This window comes from Rhinopithecus bieti, unplaced genomic scaffold (genome assembly GCF_001698545.2).
Source record: "Rhinopithecus bieti isolate Rb0 unplaced genomic scaffold, ASM169854v2 scaffold_28547, whole genome shotgun sequence".
NCBI lineage: Eukaryota > Metazoa > Chordata > Mammalia > Primates > Cercopithecidae > Rhinopithecus > Rhinopithecus bieti.
Genome location: NW_016813480.1, coordinates 22021 through 43681, shown reverse-complemented (window position 1 = coordinate 43681; position 21661 = coordinate 22021).

Below are 21661 nucleotides of genomic sequence, written 5' to 3'. Positions count from 1 at the left end.
ACCTCACTATGAAGTCTTGTCAATCATCAGTTGTGGCACGGGGTACATATTGGGGTTTATGTTGGGGTCTGGGGAACATAAAGCCTGTGTCCAGAACCAAAGCACTGTCCTACCCCCACACAGAACACTCTCTACCCAAAGCCCCTTTGGCTGGCATTGCTTTTTGCCATTTCGGCCTTGCTAAGGTGTGAGAAATGTTGCCACATCCATTGCATCTGCTACAAAGGCATGCTAGTAATTATCAGTGATAACAGAATGAAAAGAAAACAGTTGGTTTTGAGCTTCTAACATACGGTATTGTTGGTTTTTTCTGAGAAGAGAGATCCTGCTTGTGCCCCAGGAATCCCTAAGGATCTCTAGGCAGGACCCCCTCATCCCACAGCTTTGTCTCTCTACTCCAGAGCTGGCTATGTCCAGCCACTTCTGGGAAGTGGAGCATCTGATTGGTTACCCTGTGTCATAAAAGAGATGGCATCTGAACTAACCTCTTTACGCAGAGTTTCACGGCACTTCTCCTGGGTCACACCCTCATAGCTCCATTCAGGCAAGGTATAGATTTGAGTGGAAATATCTGTCCTGAGCATTGAGCTGCCACAGTGATGCAAACACAAGCCCCAGCACAGATAGCATGTCTGTGTTTCTACTGAGCTGGCAGATGGGTTTTAAAGCCAAGTTACAAGTGTACCCAGGCACAGGGACAGCTGTGTGAGCGAAGGAACAGTTTTGTGCCAGGGAGGGAGAGAGGACCAGCTCTAGGGGGAACGATAGGCTCTGCAGGCTCAGGAAGAGGCAGGTGTGATGAAAACCTCCCAGGAGCACCTCATCATTCCGTTCAGGCCTCCTGACTCATTAAGAGATTCTGGTGACACCCCACCTCCCTGGCTACAATCTCTCTAGCTGTAAGCCTGGGGATTGGAAGACTTGGCACAGTCTTTCCTCCCCAAGGGTGCTGTGCTGGTGATGTTTGCAGAATGCATCACACTCCTCTGGTAAAAGGTGTATCCTGAGTACAAAGTATCATCGTCACTATATTCCACAATGTGGCTAAATATAGGTGTGCGCCTATCTGCTGAAAAGCAGAGTGTCTCTTCAGCATTTACCTGGGAGGAACAAGTGGCCCAGTGGCTGCAGAGGATGCAGCAGAAAAGAGCTGGCATGCAGCAGCAGTGTACCTGAGACCAGGGCATGGAGAGAGGGAAAGGCCCTGCATGCTTCCCTGCTGGGCAGCCCCAGGCCAGTGGATGACAGTGAGGCCTGAGCGCAGCAAGGCTGGAGTCCTACTGTGAAAGCCCACAAGACCAGAGCCCCTGCCAGGAATGGAGCAAGGAGATCACAGATCACAGAGCACATTGCACCTGCCCCATGCAGTGGCAGAGCAAGACGCTCAAGGGCCTGGCATTAAGAGGGACCATTCGAGGTAAATACCCTCCCTTGTTTTTGTTTTTTGTTTTCCCACACAGTCCCAGAGGGTGCTGCGGTGTTCGGATACACTCCTTGTGTCAGAGCTGTTTTTCATTATGTCCAAGACAGAGCAGGCGTGAGAGCTGAGCATCCTCCCCTTGCTGCGCTCGGCTGGTCCCCAAGGCACCCTCCCCATGCGCCGCGTCCTTCCACTTACCGCCTGCGCAGGGCACCACACCCTGAGCTCTGCTTGTTCCCTCTTCAGACTGGCAGGCGGTTATAGAGGTGTTTGGGGTGTCAGCTCTGAACTGCTAAAAATAATATCAGGCTTTCCATCCTGGGATGTCTCATTAGTGTGCTTACAAAAGAGTTCCCCTGCAGTTTTTCAGCAATTGGCTAACAAGCTCTAATTTGAGCGTTTGGGCTGGACCTCGGCTCAGCAGGAGCAGACGCGGAGCAGATGCCTTCTCCGAGCTGCCTGTTTGGGGAAGCTGGTCAGTTTCCACCCTATCTCAGCCTCCCAGAACAGGGAAGCTGCAGGAAGGTTGAAAAAAGCACAGCAAAGCAGGGAGAGCCTCCTTGGTGGAGAGCAACGCCCAGGTGGGTGTGGATGTGGAGAGCAATGGGGCCCACCTGGGCGGGTGCAGGAGGATGGGAGGAGGGGCTAGAGTGCTCTCTAAGTTAAGGTCAAGGTGTGGAGGAGAGGGCTTGGAAACTTCCTACAGCAGCTTCCTGGCCCGGTGAAATGTTCTCGGCAGCAAGCATGAAGCTCCGATTTGTGAAAAAATCAATACGCCGTGCATGCCAGCTACGCCTTCTCCAATCCTGCACTTGTGACGTCAGAGGTTGTCCTTCTGAGCCATGGAGCAAACCTTTCAGGGTTGAGTTCTTCTAGGTCATGTGGAGTGGGCCAGCTTTGATGAACCTGTCTAAAAGGAAGGAAGAGAAAGAGCTCGGCTCCTTAGGGGAACAAGGAGGACCTTGGCAGCTGTCTCACTCCTCACCAGCTCTTCACCTCAGATCATGTCCTGACTTCCTGATCCACTAACAGCCTCCTGGATAGAAGAGTCAGGTAATGATCCCTGCCTCCCAACACTGATTGCTCTGTTTCAACAATCATCAACAATTTGCCAATCTCATTTCATCTCTCCTCTGATCTTTTTCCTTTTCTGGAGTATTCAGATCCTCACCTTCATCACCACTATTAGCTTATGAACCTCTTTTAAGGACAGGGATTCACCTCAGCTCAATTATGTTTTGCTACACGCGTGGTACCCGTCTTCTGTGTTGAGAGATGTTTGAATTATACAGTTTTTAGTGCATTAAGTGTTAGCATTTGGAATCCAATCTGGCTCACTCTAGATGAGCTATAGAGTCTTTATTTTTTTCTCCTCTCCCTTTCTCCTTCTTGAGTTGAAAACTATAGTTACCCAGCCTCCCCACACCTCCCCCCGCACCCTATATTGCCACTTGTTTTTCTTTCTTTCTTTTTTCTAACCACACCCTGAGGCATTTCACCAGCAACTCTTTATTATCTAACCACAGTTCACCAGCCCAGAAGATGTTCTGAAAATTGACAGTGATCATGATATACCCTGGGTCCAGAATACTTCTCTGTACGATGGATGTGTATGAAGACAGACAGACCTGCCAGGCTCCATCAGGAAAGTTCTGTGTCTCCTTCACATTGGAGGGACAGAATATTATCTGGAGATGGAGAATGCTTCTGAAAGTCTCTAGCACAGGAGTCTCCAACCCCACAGCCTCGGATGGGTCCCAGTCCCAGTCTGTGGCCTGTTAGAAACCGGGCCACACAGCAGGAGGTGAGCAGTGGGCAAGTGAGCATTACCACATGAGCTCTGCCTCCTGTCAGATCAGCCGGTGGCATTAGAGTCTCACAGAAGCATGAACCCTACTGTGAACTGTACAAGTGAGGGCTCTAGGTTGGGTGCTCCTCATGAGAATCTAATGCCTGAGGATGAGGCAAAACAGTTTCATTCTGAAATCATCCCCCCTGCTCCCCATCTGTGGAAAAATTGTCTTCCATGAAACCAATACCTAATGCCCAAAAATTTGGAGACCACTGCTCTAGTAGGCCTGCCTACTGGGCTTACTTTGCATATATGAAATTAATAATTATTCCTCATTTCAGAAATTTAAAATGTTACATTTATACTTCTTTCATATTTCCAGCATTGTTCCAAAGGTCAGTCCTAGAATGCTTTGTTTTAGCTGTTTTTCTTTCCTTAGGCAGAGAACAAAGACTGGAGGCTTCCTCCTGAGCACACTGGGATGTGGCATTACGTCGGGGCTGCCCGAGTGTCCTTACCTACAGCTACCCAGACGCAAAGGCAGGTGGGCGGGGCCAGGGAGTTTGAGGCCTCACCTCCTTAAGTGAGAACTGCATCATCCAAACAGTCAGCTCTCAGCCAGACGGCACCCCGAGGTTCTGTGAATTTCTCTCAGTACAACAAGCACGCCTGCCAGTTGGGTTCCAGCGCTTGTTTTCTCTTTTCTCCTCGGCACTAGACACCAGGGCTTTAATTACACAGCCAAACTCAGCCACAGGACACTCTCCAGTGTCATCCCAGCTGGGCCCAGGACCTCCCCACCTCTCCAAAAGCCCCAAAATGGAACGACTGTGGCTGGTCATCAGGACCAGTGGGTGGAAAGGTGCTAAGTGGGCTGAGTCGACCCTGTACTCCTCTTGGTTCTCTCTGTAATGATCCCCTCTTCCTCACAGGCCCCCTTCACCCTGATCTCGCCCTCCCACCTGCTATCAGAGGGCCCCTCATGGAGAAGCTCGGCCAGGCCTAGACCTCAGCGCTCCCTTGGCATGCCCTTTCCACTGGGCTTCCTCATGTCCTTAGTGCAACGGGTCTCCAGGGCAAGGCTTGGCCAGAGAGCTGCTTGGAAGCAACAGTTACCATGTAGACAACTGAGAGAAATCTGTGTGGTTGTGCGGCCATACTCCTTTGTCGATCCTACCCAGATATCCTGCTTTCCTCGTAACAGCCAGCATTTTTTTGAGCGCTCACTATGTGCCAGGCACTTTACTTACTGTATTAACTCATTTAATCCTACAGCAACCTTCTGATGTAGGTGCTGCTGTTAATCTCATTTTACAGATGAGAAAACTGAGGCGCAGAGAAGTTCAGCCACTTGCCCCAAATCACCCAGCTAGTAATGAGCAGAGGTGGGATTCATATCTAGGATTCAAGCCTGACTCAAGAGCCCAAAGGCTTTTAAAAGAAAACCTGAAACTACATACAATTCCATATGACATGGAAAAAATTGAATGAAGTTCTTGGCTCAAAGGGTGGCATTCTGATGCTTTCCTTTTCCCTTTTCATCTTCTCATTTCCACTTTAAAAAAAAATTATAGTTCTCACACAGTGACTATGACAAGAGTAAATATGATAGAGGAGGTTCAGATAATGTGAAAAACCAGTGAAGGAGACCATTTTAGGTGGCTTTGCCGTGTCCTCTTCACCTGACAGAGGCGGGCACCCTTAGGTCTGGTTTATGATCTTGCCCAAGCCTCATAAAGGGAAGACCAAAACTCCTAGAAGCACCCTGTGTTTTTAGAGTTGTTAGGGAAATGCGGTATGCAAAGCCTCTGTAAGGAAAGGCTCCATCCTTAGGGATATGAGGATCTGCTAAAATTGTAAGGGACACGTGAATACGAGGGCGATCGACCTGTGATGATGAGTTGGCAGAAAATGAAAATATGCACAAACTCCCCACTGTGGACGAGGCCTCATGTGCAGGAAAAGACATTGTCTCTGCCCTTTGGATATGTTGAAGGATGCTCTAGAATAGAGAAATCCACTAAAAACTAAATAGCAGAGGAGCATGTAACACAGGACATAGTGCAATGGGAGTTTTGAGAGGGTATCAGGCAAATCAGTAAGGGGTAAGGGCAGAAGGATGACGCTGTGGCTTTGAGAGAAGACTTAGAGGCTGGGGAGAGCTCAGATGCCACCAGGCAAGACCTTAGCCCCAGCCCACATGGTAGTTGCCTCCACTGTCCTTCCAAGATGCTCCAGCCAGGACCCATGTCCATGCCCCCTGCATCTCTTGCCTCTAGCTACGGTACCTGCCATGCAGCTGGTGCTCAATATACTTTTGTTTTAAAAAATCAGTAACTAAATGAATAAGCACAGCGACTGAGTTTTTAGCCATTAAGTCAGTCAGGTGCATGAAATTTGAAGAGCCACTTACACGTCTCCATTGAATTCCCCTTTGTCTTGCCAGTTTCTCCCTCTTCCTTTACTGCACCTTTCAGATCTCTCAGCTTAGCCTTCATTCACGGTGGCACTCACAGTGGGATATGTCAGGCTGTGTCCACTGTGTTATTCAGTGTGTCATCAGTGCCCTGACTAGGACAGAGATAGCCTTGAAACAGTGGTTACCCTCACTAATAAGCATTATGCGATGTCTTCACTGCCTTCTCTTGGCTCTTTTGGTCTCCATCCTGAATCCTACTGATGTGATCTTTGGTGATGGTGCTGGGTGAAGGTGGTGCTGACGTAAGATGTGCACAGGTTCACCTCTAGCTCAGCCTCTACCTTACTCTGGAACCCCAAGCTCATCCCCCACTATATGATGGGGGTGGCAAGACTTGCCCTGGATCCCCTACAGCGTTCTCACCAGAGAGACAGTTGGGAAAGCTCATTGAAAAGTTACTGTTCTGGCCAGGTGCAGTGGCTCACGCCTGTAATCCTAGCACTTTGGGAGGCCAAGGTGGGCGGTTCACCTGAGGTCAGGAGTTTGAGACCAGCCTGGCCAACATGGCGAAACCTCGTCTATACTAAAAATACAAAAATTAGCTGGGTGTGGTGGCGGGTGCCTGTAATCCCAGCTACTTGGGAGACTGAGGCTGGAGAATCACTTGAACCCAGGAGGCGGAGGTTGCAGTCAGCTGAGATCGTGCTGTTGCACTCCAGCCTGGGCTACAAGAGCAAAACTCCATCACGCACGCGTGCGCGCGCACACACACACACACACACACGCACAAGAAAAGAAAGGAAAGAAAAGTTACTGTTCTATTAAATGTACTCTCTCTAATGAATGAAATCTTCCTAGGTATAATGATTTGAGCTTTTGCCATAACTTCACTCCTTTTACACCAATTTTGTTTTAATGGGAAGAAAAAAACCCTGTGCACTCTTTCCTCCCTTACCTTTCTCTAGTTAGGATTAAACAGAAGAAAAATGGTGGCACCATTCCCAGAGGTCCTCAGCATTTGAACTTTACACTGGAAAACTCTCAATCCAAAGCTAAAATTCATATGTAACCAATGTCCTTAAGCTAACGGTTGCTTGCACATTCTAAAAAGCTTTGTATTTCTGTCTTCATGCCAGTGTTCACTCTCTATTTCTCTTTAGCTATTTATCAGCCTCTGAGAAAATCTCCCGGCAACTCCTCCCCACATAAAACTATTCCAAATCCATGTAAAAGCCTTAATTTAATCAACACATTACCATTTCCTAACAAAGGGTAAATGAGATCAACTACATTTACACCAGGAAGAAAGGAAATTAATTTTACTCAATTATAAAAAGGAGAAAGCTTTACACAGGTAACAATTTAACAATTGTAGTAGTGGAGATTATGGAAAATTCTGAATCAGGATGCCAGAAGGTCACGCATCGCTGATAGGTTTCAAAATAACTCCGCAAATCCTCACAGCAACAATTTAGTGAAGGCCCAAGAGCCGAGACAGTCCTTAAGAAATGAAAAATGATGAATGCCTAAAACAGGGAATTGCATAATAATCAGAAACTAGATTTGACACTGATGACTCACCTGTAAATAATCCACAGCGCTTGCCTTTTAGCTACTTCTAAGACTTGTAGACAATGCATTGTTTAAGCCATGTTCAGAAGTCACCCCACGCCTTATTTTCTAGAACCAGATTTTTTTGTGGGTAGAAGGGAAGGCATCCAGGATTTATGGGAGATTTACAGTAAAATATAAACTAAGATGATTAAAACAAAATGGACCCTGGACAGTAATGCTAACTGGCACCCTAAGATCAATAGATGTGGATTCATATAAGCTGTCTAGAGACCAGCTGGTAAAAATAGGGAGAATGGTTAGAAATTGTAACGCACACCAAGCTGGAAAATATGCCAACCATATTATGTCATTCTGGGGCACAAATTATAATTCTACAGCACATTAAAGAGAAAATTGTATGGGAAGCTAGAAGTCGTTTTCTTATGCTTCTCTCTCATAGGAAGCCACAGGCCATTTGGATTATTGCACTTTTCGAAGTACGCGGGAAGACTTGAGACCATCCAGAGAATGACACAAACAAAAGGGCAGAACGCCTGATGGAAAAGAGGCCCCATGAGGAAAGGCTAAAGAATCAGGACTACTGAAGCTAAAGAGGAAAACTCAAATAACGGAACATGATTGTTTTCAAATACGTGACAGGTTTTTGGCTAGAAGATATCACTCATTTGTTTCCAGAACACATGGAGGCCAGGGCAGACAAAAGTAAAGATGGAAACCAGACCAGCAAGTAAGTCCTTTGATGGCCTTCCAAGGGTCTAGAGATGAAGGCAAAGCTCCCTCACAGTTGCAGGCAACGTCTCATCTTTTGTCACTTCTGGCATGACACTGCACAGCCACAGCCAGTGCGGTGTCTCTGCCTTTGCCCACGTCCTGCCTTCTTTCTCCCTGGTCGGTATCTCCTCACCTCAACTAGCCTGGCCAGCTCCTTGGTCACTGGTGTTGTACCCACCCAGGCATGTGCCTGGCTCCCCACAACTTCAGAAGCTCTCAGTACAGTGCAGGACCAGAGGTTGAAACCAATGAAAGGTTGTTGAATAAATGAACAATTTAAAGAGGAAATGTTTAATGCTGAGAACAAAGACTAGGAAAGAGATATCTAATAAGATATTTTGCAGTGAAATGCCATGTGTTGTGCTCTATAACTTCCTCTCTACCTCCCTAACATAGTGTTCAGTGAAATCTACAGTGCTCACTCATACTTTGTGGAGTCTGGGGGTGAAAGCTTGTAGATATCCAACATTTGCATAACACTGGAAAGTCCATTTTGCCCTCTCTGAGAAAATCTAGTGATCCGGCTGTTTATATCTAGATTCAGATCCCTCAATAAGTGTTCTCTTGGTCTCGTTTTCATACTGATCCTAAGAAGCATTCACTAACTAGGCTGTATCTGCCTAGTACAGCTCTATCCATATGGTAGATCTGCAATAGATTCTTGGGATCTTATGGTAATTAGACAGCAAGGCTATTCTGGAATAGTGGCAATTTAGTTATTCTGTTACACTGACCAAGCATGCGTTAGCTCACTGATGCCCACCTATGCAGGTATTTAGATGCATTGTCCTGGGAGGATGGGGATGGAGAGTCTCCTGAAGTCCTTCGGCGTCTCCACTTGACCTTGGCAGGGATCCTGGGTGAACTTCATGAAGACCTGCAGGGAACTGGCAGCTGGCCCCTTCTCCTATGCGAGAACTCTCTCAATAAGCCCTGTTATTTCCCTGAAACCATGTGACATTATAAGAGGCTGGAAGGGAGGGTGAGAAATCCTTTATTCCACGCTTCTCTGGGCAGAACAGCACTCACCCATCGCAGAAGCCTCAACATCCTCCCATTATGTCTTATCTTTTTATTTGTTTCCAAGCCACATTCATCTCCAAAGCAAATCTTTGTTGCATTTACTTGAGAACAACACAGTTTCCCATTGCATCTCTCACCCCCTTGCCAAAACTATGCAAATTAAGAATCATCCCGATCTGGTTGGGGTTGTTTGTAACTGAAAAGTAATTGGGTTATAATATGCTAATTATTATGCTAATATTTGGCTCCAAAGATAAAGAGACCAGAAATGCTAATGTGAGAATCCTCCCACAAAGAGGATTACGAGCAGGAAGTTTGCAGGAGGAGAAGAAAGGAGGGGACCCGAATGGAGCAAGGACTAGAAATGCAGGCCCTTTAGAAATAATGAAGGGGTTTTGTTGGTTTGTTTCTTTATACTTTCTTTTATTTTGCAAATTTTCTATGATTACTATGTGTTACCGTAACACTTAGCAGGAAAAATAATGTAATGTCTAAAGAGAAAAAAGAATGAGGAACTTTTAGAACAGAAGTAGATGAAGAAAAGGCCAAGGCTGGCCTTACCAGAGCCTCTCCCAGGAAACCATCAGGCGCTGACCAGATCCGGCTTCCCAAGACAGGAAGAGTTGGTTTCAGGGCAAATCCGTGGCTGGGATCCAGGGAAGTTGATGAGTCTGCTTTCAGGTGGGTGAGAGAACCGTGGCTCCAACCTGGGCCTCAGGACCACTGGGAATGAGAGGAAAGGGAAATAATATCTTCAAACCTGGTGGAAGGGGTCATTGCGAGCGTATTATAACCATACCCTGTCCATGTTTCTCCATTCATTTCTTCAAGGAATATTCTACAAGTATCTGTTACCCTCTCTGTACAGTACACTCTGCTAGTCTCTGTGGATACTGAGAATGAAAGATGCTTCCCCGGTCTGAAGAGCAGGGACTTACTCTGTGAGCCTGCGAAGGAGGCAGTGCAGGCATCAACCTTCTGAGGTCTTCACACCCCTCCTCCTGGCTGACCTGGAGCACTCGGTGATGAGGGAGGGAGAGGGTGCCCTTGGCTGGTGGGTGGTGCCTTGAGAAGTGCTGGAGAAGAGCTGGGCCCTCACTCGGGAAATGTTTTCTTTTTTCTTTCTTTCTTTTTTTTTTTTTTTTTTTTCAGACAGGGTCTCACTCTGTCACCCAGTCTGGAGTGCAGTGACATGCTCATGGACCACTGCAGCCTCAACTTGCCAGGCTCAAGTGATCCTCCCACCTCACCCTTTCAGGTAGCTGGGACTATAGGCTCGTGCCATCACACCCAGCTGATATTTGTGTTTTTTGCAGAGATGGGGTTTTACCATGTTGCCCAGGCTGGTCTGGAACTCTGGGCTCAAGCAATCTGCCCACCTCAGCCTCCTAAAATGTTGGGATTACAGACATGAGCCACGGTGCCAGACCTCACTTGGGAAATCTTAAGGAAAGAAATAAGGTGATGAGCTGAAAAGGGCCTTGAATTGTGGCTCTGACTGTGCGCTGCCCCGGGGCATGTTCCACCCTGAATTTCATCAAATCCTTTCCACATGTGATTCCGCCCGTGGGAAGCTCTGAACTTCTGTTAAAAGCGGGTAGTTGTGACCAGGTGCGGTGGCTTATGCCTGTAATCCCAGCACTTTGGGAGGCCAAGGTGGGTGGATCACCTGAGGTCAGGAGTTCGAGACCAGCCTGGCCAACAGGGAGAAACTCCGTCTCTACTAAAAATACAAAAATTAGTTGGGCGTGTTGGTGCACGCCTGTAGTCCCAGCAACTTGGGAGGCTGGCGAGGCAGTGGGAGAATCGCTTGAACCCCAGGAGGTGCGAGGTTGCAGTGAGGCCAAGATTATGACATTGCCACTCCAGCCTGCGGTGACAGAGCAAAGACTCTGTCTCAAAAAAAAAAAAAAAAAAAAAAAAAATGAGATAGTTTTTTCCTTTCCTCATCACCCATGTCTCTTTTTGACACTCTTGAAACCCTGTAATGAATTCTCAAAATATGAAAGGTCTCTTTAGCTTCTTTTCTTCCCTTACCTTCACCAGGAGGTCACACATCATTACTGGCGGCAGATGGATCCCATCTGTACTACAGAGGTCAAAGATTTCAGTCAGTGAGTTACAGACACCATGGATGAAAACAGGAGCCCATCAGGGAATCACGTAATGATCACAGCCAAAGGAAGCCCTGTCCTGGGAGTACTTTGCTGATGCCTCAGCTTCTTGCTTCTAAGCTCCTGGTCCCATTTGGTCTGAGGCAAAGAACATTCAGATTGGTGCCATTTATTTGCACCAACATGCAGAAGAGGCGGCAGAGGTGTTGGGAGACCTCTGAAGAACCATGAGTTGGGGAGAGACTAAGACCATGCTTTCTACTCTGGAAACTTGGTTTGCAACCAGTAAAGTAAGGTCTCCCAACAAATGGAATAATGTGCCGTGTGGCTATGATGGGTGCAGATAATCAATGCTCAGCACATTTCCCCAGGGAAAGGTTTCCAGGATGCCTTTTAAGGAAAGTAATGAGCTGTTTGTTCCCTGGTTGTAAGAGAAGAGGGTGTTTGTTGATCACACATCTTTTTAATTAGTTATAGACACAGATGGGTTTTTTTTTCATGTTTTTCTGACATATACTTACTTATCTAATGAAAGGTGCCCAGCATAAAAATGCAGGAGACAGACTTCCTTAGCCACCGGAGGCATCTTCCCTGCTTCTGTATGATTGGTTTAAAGTGAACTACCCTGAGAGAGACCATCTCCAAAGCCCTGAAGGTCTTCCATAGATCATTTCAGCCTAACAGGCCTTTTATTTTCATACAGATACAACACCAAGTGAGGTGCTGTAGGTGGGCCAAACACCACAGGTGTCAAGGAAGCTGTGTGTTAGGTTGTGTTCATCCCATGCATATTAGGGCTTTGTGTAACTTCATGCTTCTCTCCTTCAGCAGCAAAGTAATTATGCTTAGAAAATCTGTTTGACCTTCTCTGAGCCCCAGCTTGTTTACCTATAAAAGGACGTCTGGACTGAATGTTCCCAAGTTCCTCCCTGCTCTAAACTCGCAAGCTGAAGTTTGCACATGCAAGCAGGACCTCTGTGAAGGAGCAAAAGTCTGCTCCATGCCCACCTGATGACCCTCCTCGGTGCTCTCCGCTTCAGAGTTTGTTTCCATCTCCTCTCTTGTCTGACAGGAACAGTTGGATTTTTGCTGCAAGCTCCAGCTCAAAGACCATCTCCTCTCGGAGGCCTTTCCAGCTCTGTTCTTTTCCACATGTGTGTGTTTGGGCAGACACACGTATGTGTCAGGGCCCCTCTAATTCTAAAGAATCTGAACAATCTAATTCTAAGGGGGCTCCTAGAGCACTTTACACCACCTCAATTTCAGTGGGGTCATCACTGCACGGCTAGTGATGGGGTTCAGGACATGCTGTGCAAAATATGGCACCTTGGCATTTGAGAAAGCAGCAGACGCAGAAAGTTCTCTCTGACCTTCTCCTACCCGTCTCCCCTGAAGCAGACCATCAGTGACTAAAGGAAGTAATAAGAGCTTCTTGTGATGGTACCCTCCTTCCACACCTGGAGGAAAGGAATGGCCCTATCTGAAAACACGTGGACACAGAGAAGAATCTGAGCAAACAGCCCTGGCTAGTTCTCCTCAGTTAATAACCACTGGTGGGGTGGCTCACATCTATAATCCCAGCACTTTGGAAGGCCGAGGCGGGTGGATCACCTGAGGTCAGGAATTTGAGACCAACCTGGCTAACACTGCGAAACTCCATTTCTATTAAAAATATAAAAATTAGCTGGGTGCCATGGCACGCGCCTGTAATGCAGCTCCTTGGAAGGCTGAGGCAGGAGAATCGCTTGAACCTAGGAGGTGGAGGTTGCAGTGAGCCAAGATCGCGCCACTGCACTCCAGCCTGAGTGACAGAGTGAGACTCCATCCCAAAAAAAAACAATTTTATGACCATTAGATCATGCTCCTTTGTCCAATTACACTTATCCATTGTCGTCCACTCTTCATCAAACCTCACAAAAAGGCCTTCCTTCGGGGGTCTTCATTGCTGAAAACTCCTGTGTCGCATAAAACTTACACTAAATCAATTTGTATGCTTTTTTCTTGTTGTGCTAGCTTTTGTTACAGGGGCTTCAGCCAAGAGCCTAGAAATGGGTGAGGGAAAGATGTTATCTCCCCTACACTGGTTCTTAGCATCAGTGAGAGAGTAAGGCAGAGTTGCACATAGGCAGAGCAGCCTTTGAAAAGCCTTTCTCTGTCCCATGTATTACAATGCTTTAGGGAGTGTGTTGTATGCAAACCGCTCGTACATCCACAATTACATTAGCTCTGCAAGGTACTGGCACAAGGAGAGTTGTGGAGGACTGACCTGGCCATGGCTTCTCATCTCCCAGCTCAGGACCTGCCACATCCGTTTTCCCTTTCCTCTGGCCGTCACGTGTGGAGTGAAATTCTCAGAAGCGGCTGTCCCTGTGCGCCTCTCCGGCTGTGTCCACGTTCCTGCTCTTCTGCAGCTGCCTCATGGCCAGTCCCGAGCCTCAAGGCTGGGGCCATGCCCAAGTCATTTTTAGTGGCCAGCAAAGCACGGGTTTTTTCTAGAAGCACGGGTGAATGACTGTCCCACAGACAGACCTTTTGCTATTTGTGAAAACTATGTTCCTTCGCAGAGAGAGAAATCACGTGAGAGAGCCTTGTAACAAGCCATCTCTTCTCCATATGAGGAGGGCCCGGGGTCCCAGAGCCGGTGTTGACCAGTCTCATTTTAGAATCTCTCCCATTGCGTTTGACAGAGTGGAGGCTTGTGCTTAGCGATGAGTCTTATATCTCCCACCTCCAGTGCAGGCCAACGCGTTTCAGAGACCAGGCATGGTTTCTTTTTATATTAAACCGCCCATCTTATTCCCAAGTGGCAGAGACTCAAAGGTGTGCTCTGGATAGGTCATTTTAGAAGGAGAACCAAGGACATTTGTAAGAGCACTCTGTGTCCTCTGTGGCAGAGAGCAGCCACTGTGAGCCTGCCCGGAGCCAGGGACAGGACTCCGGAGGGAGGAGGGATTTCATGGAGACTGTTTTTGGGCATCTGTTCCTGGCGGGGTGGCTCAGCTCTCGCTTCCTATTTGCTGTGGCCTAGGAACCCTGAGTGTGCTTGGGTGACACACCTTCCTCATCCCTCCCACGTCCTCGTCCTCAAAGCATTTAGCTCCAGCCTGGGAACAGCTGGGAAGGGATTCCTCTACATTTCTATATTCAGGCACTGTGTTTACTCTATGGAGACTTACTAATCCAGCTTGTAAATAAATTACTGCAAATTGATTTGTCAGTGCAGGAAGTGAGAGGAAGTGTCTGGAGCGTCTCTCCACTCCCCGCTCAAGCCACAGCCGCTGGCAGCTCCGGGCGGGGAAAGAACAGCCAGCCACATTCAGAAGCTGTGGGGCCAGCTTCTCCTACCTCCTCCCACCTCCTTCCACCACCACAGACGTGAAGGGAGAGACCTGACACCCCTACATCTAGATTTGGGGGAGGGAAAAGGAAGACATACTCGCTTGTTTTTAGTCCACATGAAACTTGCCATGAGCGAAGGGTGATATTACCATCCAAGAGGCACCTTCCTGGACGTTTCCATATCTTGGCCACGGTCCTCCAAGCCCCACCAGCAGAGAAACGAGTGCCCTGGCGACGGCTGCTCAGGGACAGTGGCCTTCATAGTCTCACCTCGCCATGCCCTGCGGGAGGAGGGCTCCGAGGAAAAAGCCACAGGCAGGAAGGGGTAAATAGGGGGACTGTGGCCCCACAGAGATTCCCGGAGGCTCTAAAGACTGTTGTGAGAGCTAAGGGAAGTCGGAAGCTAGGAGTAAATTACGGGTGTTATTTTCAGTTGCTGGGTTAAATTATTAGTGTCCTCAGGTTGGTTGTTATCCTGGGCACTGAAGTTACAGCCTTGGTCTTGCCAAGATCTGTGTCTCTGCCCAGCCAACTGCGTCCAGGGGAAGGGAGTGTGGTACCCTGCAGTGGCCAGGACTCTGGAGACCCCATAGGTTCCTTTGAAGCCATGAGCGGCTGGGTTCTCCCCGTGCTGATGCAGTGGGGACTGGCATCTGGCGTGTGTCCGCCCCACCTTGCTCTGCCATCCTCATGATTCGTAGTTTATGACACAGAAAACAAGGCTGCTGGCAACTCGAGACGAATCTATTTCAACGTTTCCTGACCCTAGAGAGAGGCTCCAACTCTTAAAGACAACGAGACCCTGAACTCCCTCTTTCCCTTAACCACTTTGTCCTGATGTCCTAAACGGGCCGCATCTGGGTTCCTGGGAGGAGTCTGTCTCTCTCTTTCTGTCTCTCTCTCTCTCCCTTTCTGTCTCTCTCTCTGTTTTTGTGTCTGTTTCCGTCTCTGTTTTCCCTGTTTCTTTTTTCTCTGTCGCTGTTACCCTCTTTCTCCATTTCTCTCTTTGTCTCTCCGTCTCTTTCTGTTTTTCTCATTTTGTCTGTCTCTCTCTCTCTGTCTCCCGTCTCTGTACACCCTGCATGGAGACACCTCACTTTCCTCCTCCTGCAACCCAGTCTCACGCGTATTTCTCTTTTCAGTTCCTCTTAATAACTTATTCAGCAACTGAAAATAACACCCACGATTTACTCTAAGCTTCCAGGCTTCGTTAGCTCCCAAGCAGAGACCAGAGCCTTTGGGAACCCACGCCCTGCAACCCAGTTGGGTCTCACAGTCTCAGGCTCTCCGTCCTGGGAGGTGGCCATTTGGCCTGTGGTATATGTAGGTCTTTCTCTTTTTCTCCCTGCCGTTCCATGGTACATGACTTCACTCGGCAGCTTAGTATCTCTCCAGTATGTAGGCTGGGGAGAAGGGTGCTCTAAGGCCAGTCCTCCTTGATGCAGCTCTTACGCATGTTTTTTGGTGCTGAGAATTTTGATAGTAATAATACAAATATGATGCTGTAGGCCTGTGTGTAGATTTCAATTACCAATTCAGAGAGTGTTTCCTTGTATTCCGGAAAATGAACATCTGTTTACAGCTTCAATTTTCTAATGATTGGAATGCCACAAACAAAGAAAATGCAGAGGAAAGCTGTTGATGCTGAAATGCTTCCTTCCTTTGCATATTCCATGACGTATCATGTGGGGTTATGCAAATAGTAATATCTCATTAAATATTCTGGTCTCTTGGGAATAGCTTCACATTGTCAAAAATATATCTAATCTCAGCTCCTACTGTAACAACAGTTAACTTTTTAAAAAAGAGTAGGTGGCTTTTTGTTGTTGTTGTTGTTATTGTTATTGTTTTGTTTGTTTGTTTTTTGAGACATGTTCTCACTCTGTCACCCAGGCTGGAGTGCAGTGGCATGGCGTAATATCGGCTCATGGCCTCTGCCTCCTGGGCTCAAACAATCCTCCCACCTCAGCCTCCTGAGTAGTTGGGACTACATGCATGGGCCAGCACACTCGGCTAAATTTGTTTGTTTTTTTGTAGAGACACCATTTTGCCATGTTGCCCAGGCTGGTCTCAAGCTCCTGGGCCCAAGCAATCCTCCTTCCTTGGTCTCCCAAAGTGCTGGGATTACAGGCGTGAGCCACTGTACCCAGCTAAAAAAGAGTTTTAATATTTTACTGCATGCCAGGCTCTGTGATAATTAATGAACAGACATTAATTAATTTATTCCTCGCAATAGACTTAGGAGATAGCATCACGATTTTACAGTAAGAAAAACCAAGGCCCAGAGAGTTAAAGTGACTTGATCACAATTTCATAGTCAGTAAGTGGGTGTATCTGTGTATTAGTCCATTCTCACATTGCTCCATGCTCATATGAGTCCATGCCCACTACCTGGGGGCCAGGCGCGGTGGCTCACACCTGTAATCCCAGCACTTTGGGAGGCCGAGGTGGGCAGATCACAAGGTCAGGAGATCGAGACCATCCTGGCTAACACAGTGAAACCGCATCTCTCCTAAAAAAATACAAAAAATTAGCCAGGCGTGGTGGCAGGCGCCTGTAGTCCCAGCTACTCAGGAGGCCGAGGCAGGAGAATCACTTGAACCCGGGAGCGGAGGTTGCAGTGAGCTGAGATCGCACCACTGCACTCCAGCCTGGACAACAGAGCGAGACTCCGTCTCAAAAAAAAAAAAAAAAAAAAGAACTGGCCCTGAGGCTGGGCGTGGTGGCTCATGCCTGTAATCCCAACACTTTGGGAGGCTGAGGTGGGCCGGATCACGAGTCAGGAGTTTTGAGTTCCAGCCTGGCCAATGTGGTGAAACCCCATCTCTACTAAAAACACAAAAAAATTAGTCAGGCATGGTGGTGCACACCTGTAATCCCAGCTACTCAGGAGGCTGAGGCAGGAGAATCACTTGAACCCGGGAGGTGGAGGTTGCAGTGAGCTGAGATTGTGCCACTGCACTCCAGCCTGGGCAAGAGAGCAAGACTCTGTCTCCAAAAAAAAAAAAAAAAAAAAAAGAACTACTTGAGACTGGGCAATTTGTGAAGAAAAGAGGTTTAATTGGCTCACAGTTCTGCAGGCCATACAGGAAGCATGGCTAGGGAGGCCTCAGGAAGCTTAGCTTTGTGGCAGAAGGCAAAGGGGAAGCAGGCACATCCTACATGTTTGGAGCAGGAGGAAGAGAATGAAGGGGGAGGTGCTATATACTTTTGGGATCTCTTGAGAACTCGATCACGAGACAACACTAGGGTGGTGGTGCTAAACCATTAGAAACCACTTCACGATCCAATCACCTCCCAGTTGGAGGTTGGAGGAGGCCCCACCTCCAACACTGGGAATTAGAATTCAGCATGAGATTTGGGTGGGGACACAGAGACAAATCCTATCAGTCTGGGATTGGAATCCATGTCTAGCTGACTCCAAAGTGTGTACTTTTAATCACTATAAACATTGTCCTGCCAAATACAGACTCTTGAGAGTTTGTGGGATGCAGAGACCAGGGTGATCAACTATTTCAAAACACACAGGGGTCTAAATACCCTTCCTCAGCTTCCCATCCTAGCAACTTAGCTCAGCACACCCCAGCCATTTCCATAGTATCTAAGGAACGCCAAAAGGCAGGAGGCTCAACTAAATTTTTATTAAACTCATCACTTTCTTTTTAATAAGGGATATTGAACCACGCCCAGTATAAGCCTCACTCCACTTTAGTGATTCAATACAGCACCTCTTGATGCTACAAAGGCCTTCTTGACTCTAAGGCTTAGGAAGATTTCATGGAAGAGGAAATTAGGCTCACTCTGTCCATCCCAAGTGGCAAAGATGTTGAGAATTCTCATCCCAGGGTTTGGAACACCTGCACAGCTAAAATAAAGTAGAAAGAAAACCCATTTCCTGTTTACCATTTTTATTTCTTCAGAGAGTTAAACATATCTATTTTCTCGTTCTCTGAGTTTTTTTCTGTATTACATCAGAGAACGCCCTAATGCCTTATTACCAGATAAAACACAGCCCTTGCAGACTGCTAAAGACAAGCGGCCTCATTGTGCAGGATGTGCACAAAGTTTTAGGCTTCTGAGGAGACAACCTGGGCAAGGGATTGTATTAGCACACCACATATTGCTCCACCCAGTAATTACCAGCCTTTCTTTGAATTTTTTTTTTTTCGTTCAAAGTCTCCGAAGGCTGGAACAGAGACTATAGGTCTCAGGAGAACATCCGTAATATCAACTCCTTCCGTGGCACTGGGTTAGAGTGGTTGTATTAGAAGCCACGTGATCCTTAAAAATAAGTGCTTTGACAATGATGGATATAGGAATGGACATAACATCTGCCCTTCTGTTCCCCTAATGCAAGTATTTGCTGGTTTAGATAACTTGCAAGTATTTTCCCCAGGTCTGGTTGGTCTCAGCCAGGAAAAACCTACTCATAGCAATGGCTCTGGCCATACTGCTTAGAAATTGCTGGTGCCAAGGAATGTGATTATGGTCCATGTGCTTTTCCCAACATCCTTTTTTATGCCAACATATCAGAAAGATAATATTCTTGTCCTGGTGTGCTTAGAAAGTAACTCTAGCAACTAAACTGTAGTGATGAGTACAGTAAATGGGTCACCCCTTTCTTTAAAGAGAAAATTGCTCCAAGTTCTCTGGGAAGTATGGGGTTTTTCCTTGACTAGAATGAATTCATGGTTTTCTTAAGATGAAAATCTAAAGAACTACAACATAAAACATGCAAGGAGTCTATGCGTTTCATGGTAATCTTAGCTCATTCTGGGAAACAACTGTTGTTAGTAAAGCCTCATATGATGCATTCATTCAGCCATTCAACAAATGTTAATTAGGAATTGACTTCTTCCACAGTTTGTGCTTGGTACTGGGTAAAACTTAAAAAGAAGCAGAGCCTATAATCCTAGCACTTTGGGAAGCCGAGACGAGTGGATCACCTGAGATAAGGAGTTCGAGACCAGCCTAGCCAACAATGCAAAACCCCGACTCCACTAAAAAAATATATAGAAATTAACCAGCATGGTGGCGGGCGCCTATAATCCCAGCTACTCGGGAGGCTGAGGCAGGAGAATGGCTTGAACACCGGGGCAGGGGGCGGAGGTTGCAGTGAGCTGAGATTGCGCCACTTCTCTCCAGCCTGGGCAAAAGAGTGAAACTCTGTCTCAAAAAAAAAAAAAAGAAAAAAAGCAGAGATGCTGTCTCAACCCAAGTGGGGCTGCTGAAACTGAGGACCTCACATTCCAGCGGGCAGGCACGGGTACAAAGGTAGAGCTTGGGTTCGAGTGACAAGCCAGAAACTAACTTGGGATGACTCTGAAGAATACCCTTATGTCAATATAGCTGGTATTGTATCAACACATTTAGGTCCAGACATTGATTGCACAATGGCATAATGGGGGAGATCTGGTTTAATTGCCATCAGTTCTGTTTTCAAAATATCTTGACTTTCTTTGGTCTAAAGTTTATGTTGGATCCAACAGAGTGATGCAGTTGCTTTAAAAAGTGAATGTAATTATAAGCTTCATTAAATAAAAATATCATGTCCAGATAATAAGTAACAGTAACACTATATGCTTGTCAGATGATAATTGGAAAATAATGTTCACTACAAGGCACTGTAATTAAGATGTCTCATTTAGAGAGGCAAGGTGGAGGTGTTGAGGGTTTTAGAAACTGCCCGACCTAGACTGGCGGGAAGCTTTGAGTGTGTTTACCTTAGAAGAGAGAAAACAAGGAACTATCTTCCTGTCTTCAAATATTGGAGGAGGTGTTGTGAGGACAAAGGAATAAATGGGTTTTATTTTAGGACAAGACAGAAGAGGAGCAAAGAGTGAGTAAATGTCAACGGAAAGACAGAGGAAGTAAATAAGGAAGGAAGTGGCAAGGAGTTTGATTCTGAGTTCAATAGATGAAAACAACTTGCTAAAAAAACCTTTCTAACAAACTAAAGTGCTCAGAATTGGAAATGGCACTCCCCAGCGATGGGGAGGTCATTGTCACTTCTCAGAACGTAAACTACATGGTCATTTGTCAAGGACCTTGAGTTCCAGCATCAGGTAGAATGTTAGCTGTCTAAGTTCCTGCTCATCTCCAGGAGACGGGCCTTCTGTGATGGGCCGGGCTTGTCCTGTTGAGACTGTCGCCAAGGCAGGAAGTGGAACACAAGTACGTGGGCTCATTGAGCAAAGTGCTCTTAAACAGATGGGACACTCTAGATGCCTTAGTTAAAGCCAAGCATGTTTCTAGACACTTCTAGAGAAGGAACCTTTCCCTAACATCACAGCGGAGTCAGGGGGTAAAACGGGCGGGTCTTCGTGAGAAGTGAGCTCCTTCTGTGACAGGTATGAAAGAGAAAGCTCCCTAGTTACAGGTGACAGCTCCCATCAAAAATTCCAGGAGCTGCTCTGGAGGAAATGGTGCTGAGATTTGCAAAGGGCAGAGAACAAATGATGCAAGAGAAGGAGGAAATACTAACTCGGCCCAAACACAGTCCCGTCAGGGGCCGTCTGTGGGAATGCGCTGCTGTTCTTGTGCTATTTCAGCACAAAAGATGTAGGAAATACAGAGACACACAGAATGGCAATTCAAACTGATTCATCTTCCTGATTAAAAAAATAAAATATTGGTTCAGCTTAGTCCAAAATGTAACACATGGAGGTATAACCTTTTAGTTCAAAAATTATTCTTTTTCTTACCGTATAGAGAGATCTTTGCCGGTAGAGAAAATGTCCTGTTTATTTTGGTAACCCTAGAGTTTAACATAGAGTCTACATGTAGCAAAAGCTTCAATAAACATTTAGTATACTAAACAAAAATGTGATTTTTGGATGATAGAGGGGTTGAGATATCTGGGCAAGAACAAAGTGTGATTTTCACTTTCTCTGGTCTTCTGTTGTCCCAGCAAAACCTCCCTCTGCTCCAATGACAGCATGATGCCCTGAGCTCTTGGTTGCAGCACAGCATCCTCTAGTCCCCTCCATGGCACCCTCAGCTGACTTACTCACTCATGCATTCAGCAAATGTCCTTTGAGCCCCTACCATGTGCTAGGCTCCATGCCGAGGCTGGGTTATAGTGACAGAAAGACCAGCAGGATCCCTGCTTCCTGAAACTCTTCCTCCGAGTCTGCATTGGTGGAAGTGATGGCATTGGAGGTTGAGTACCTGGCATCAATTAAACAGAAAAAAAAAAAAAAAAAAAA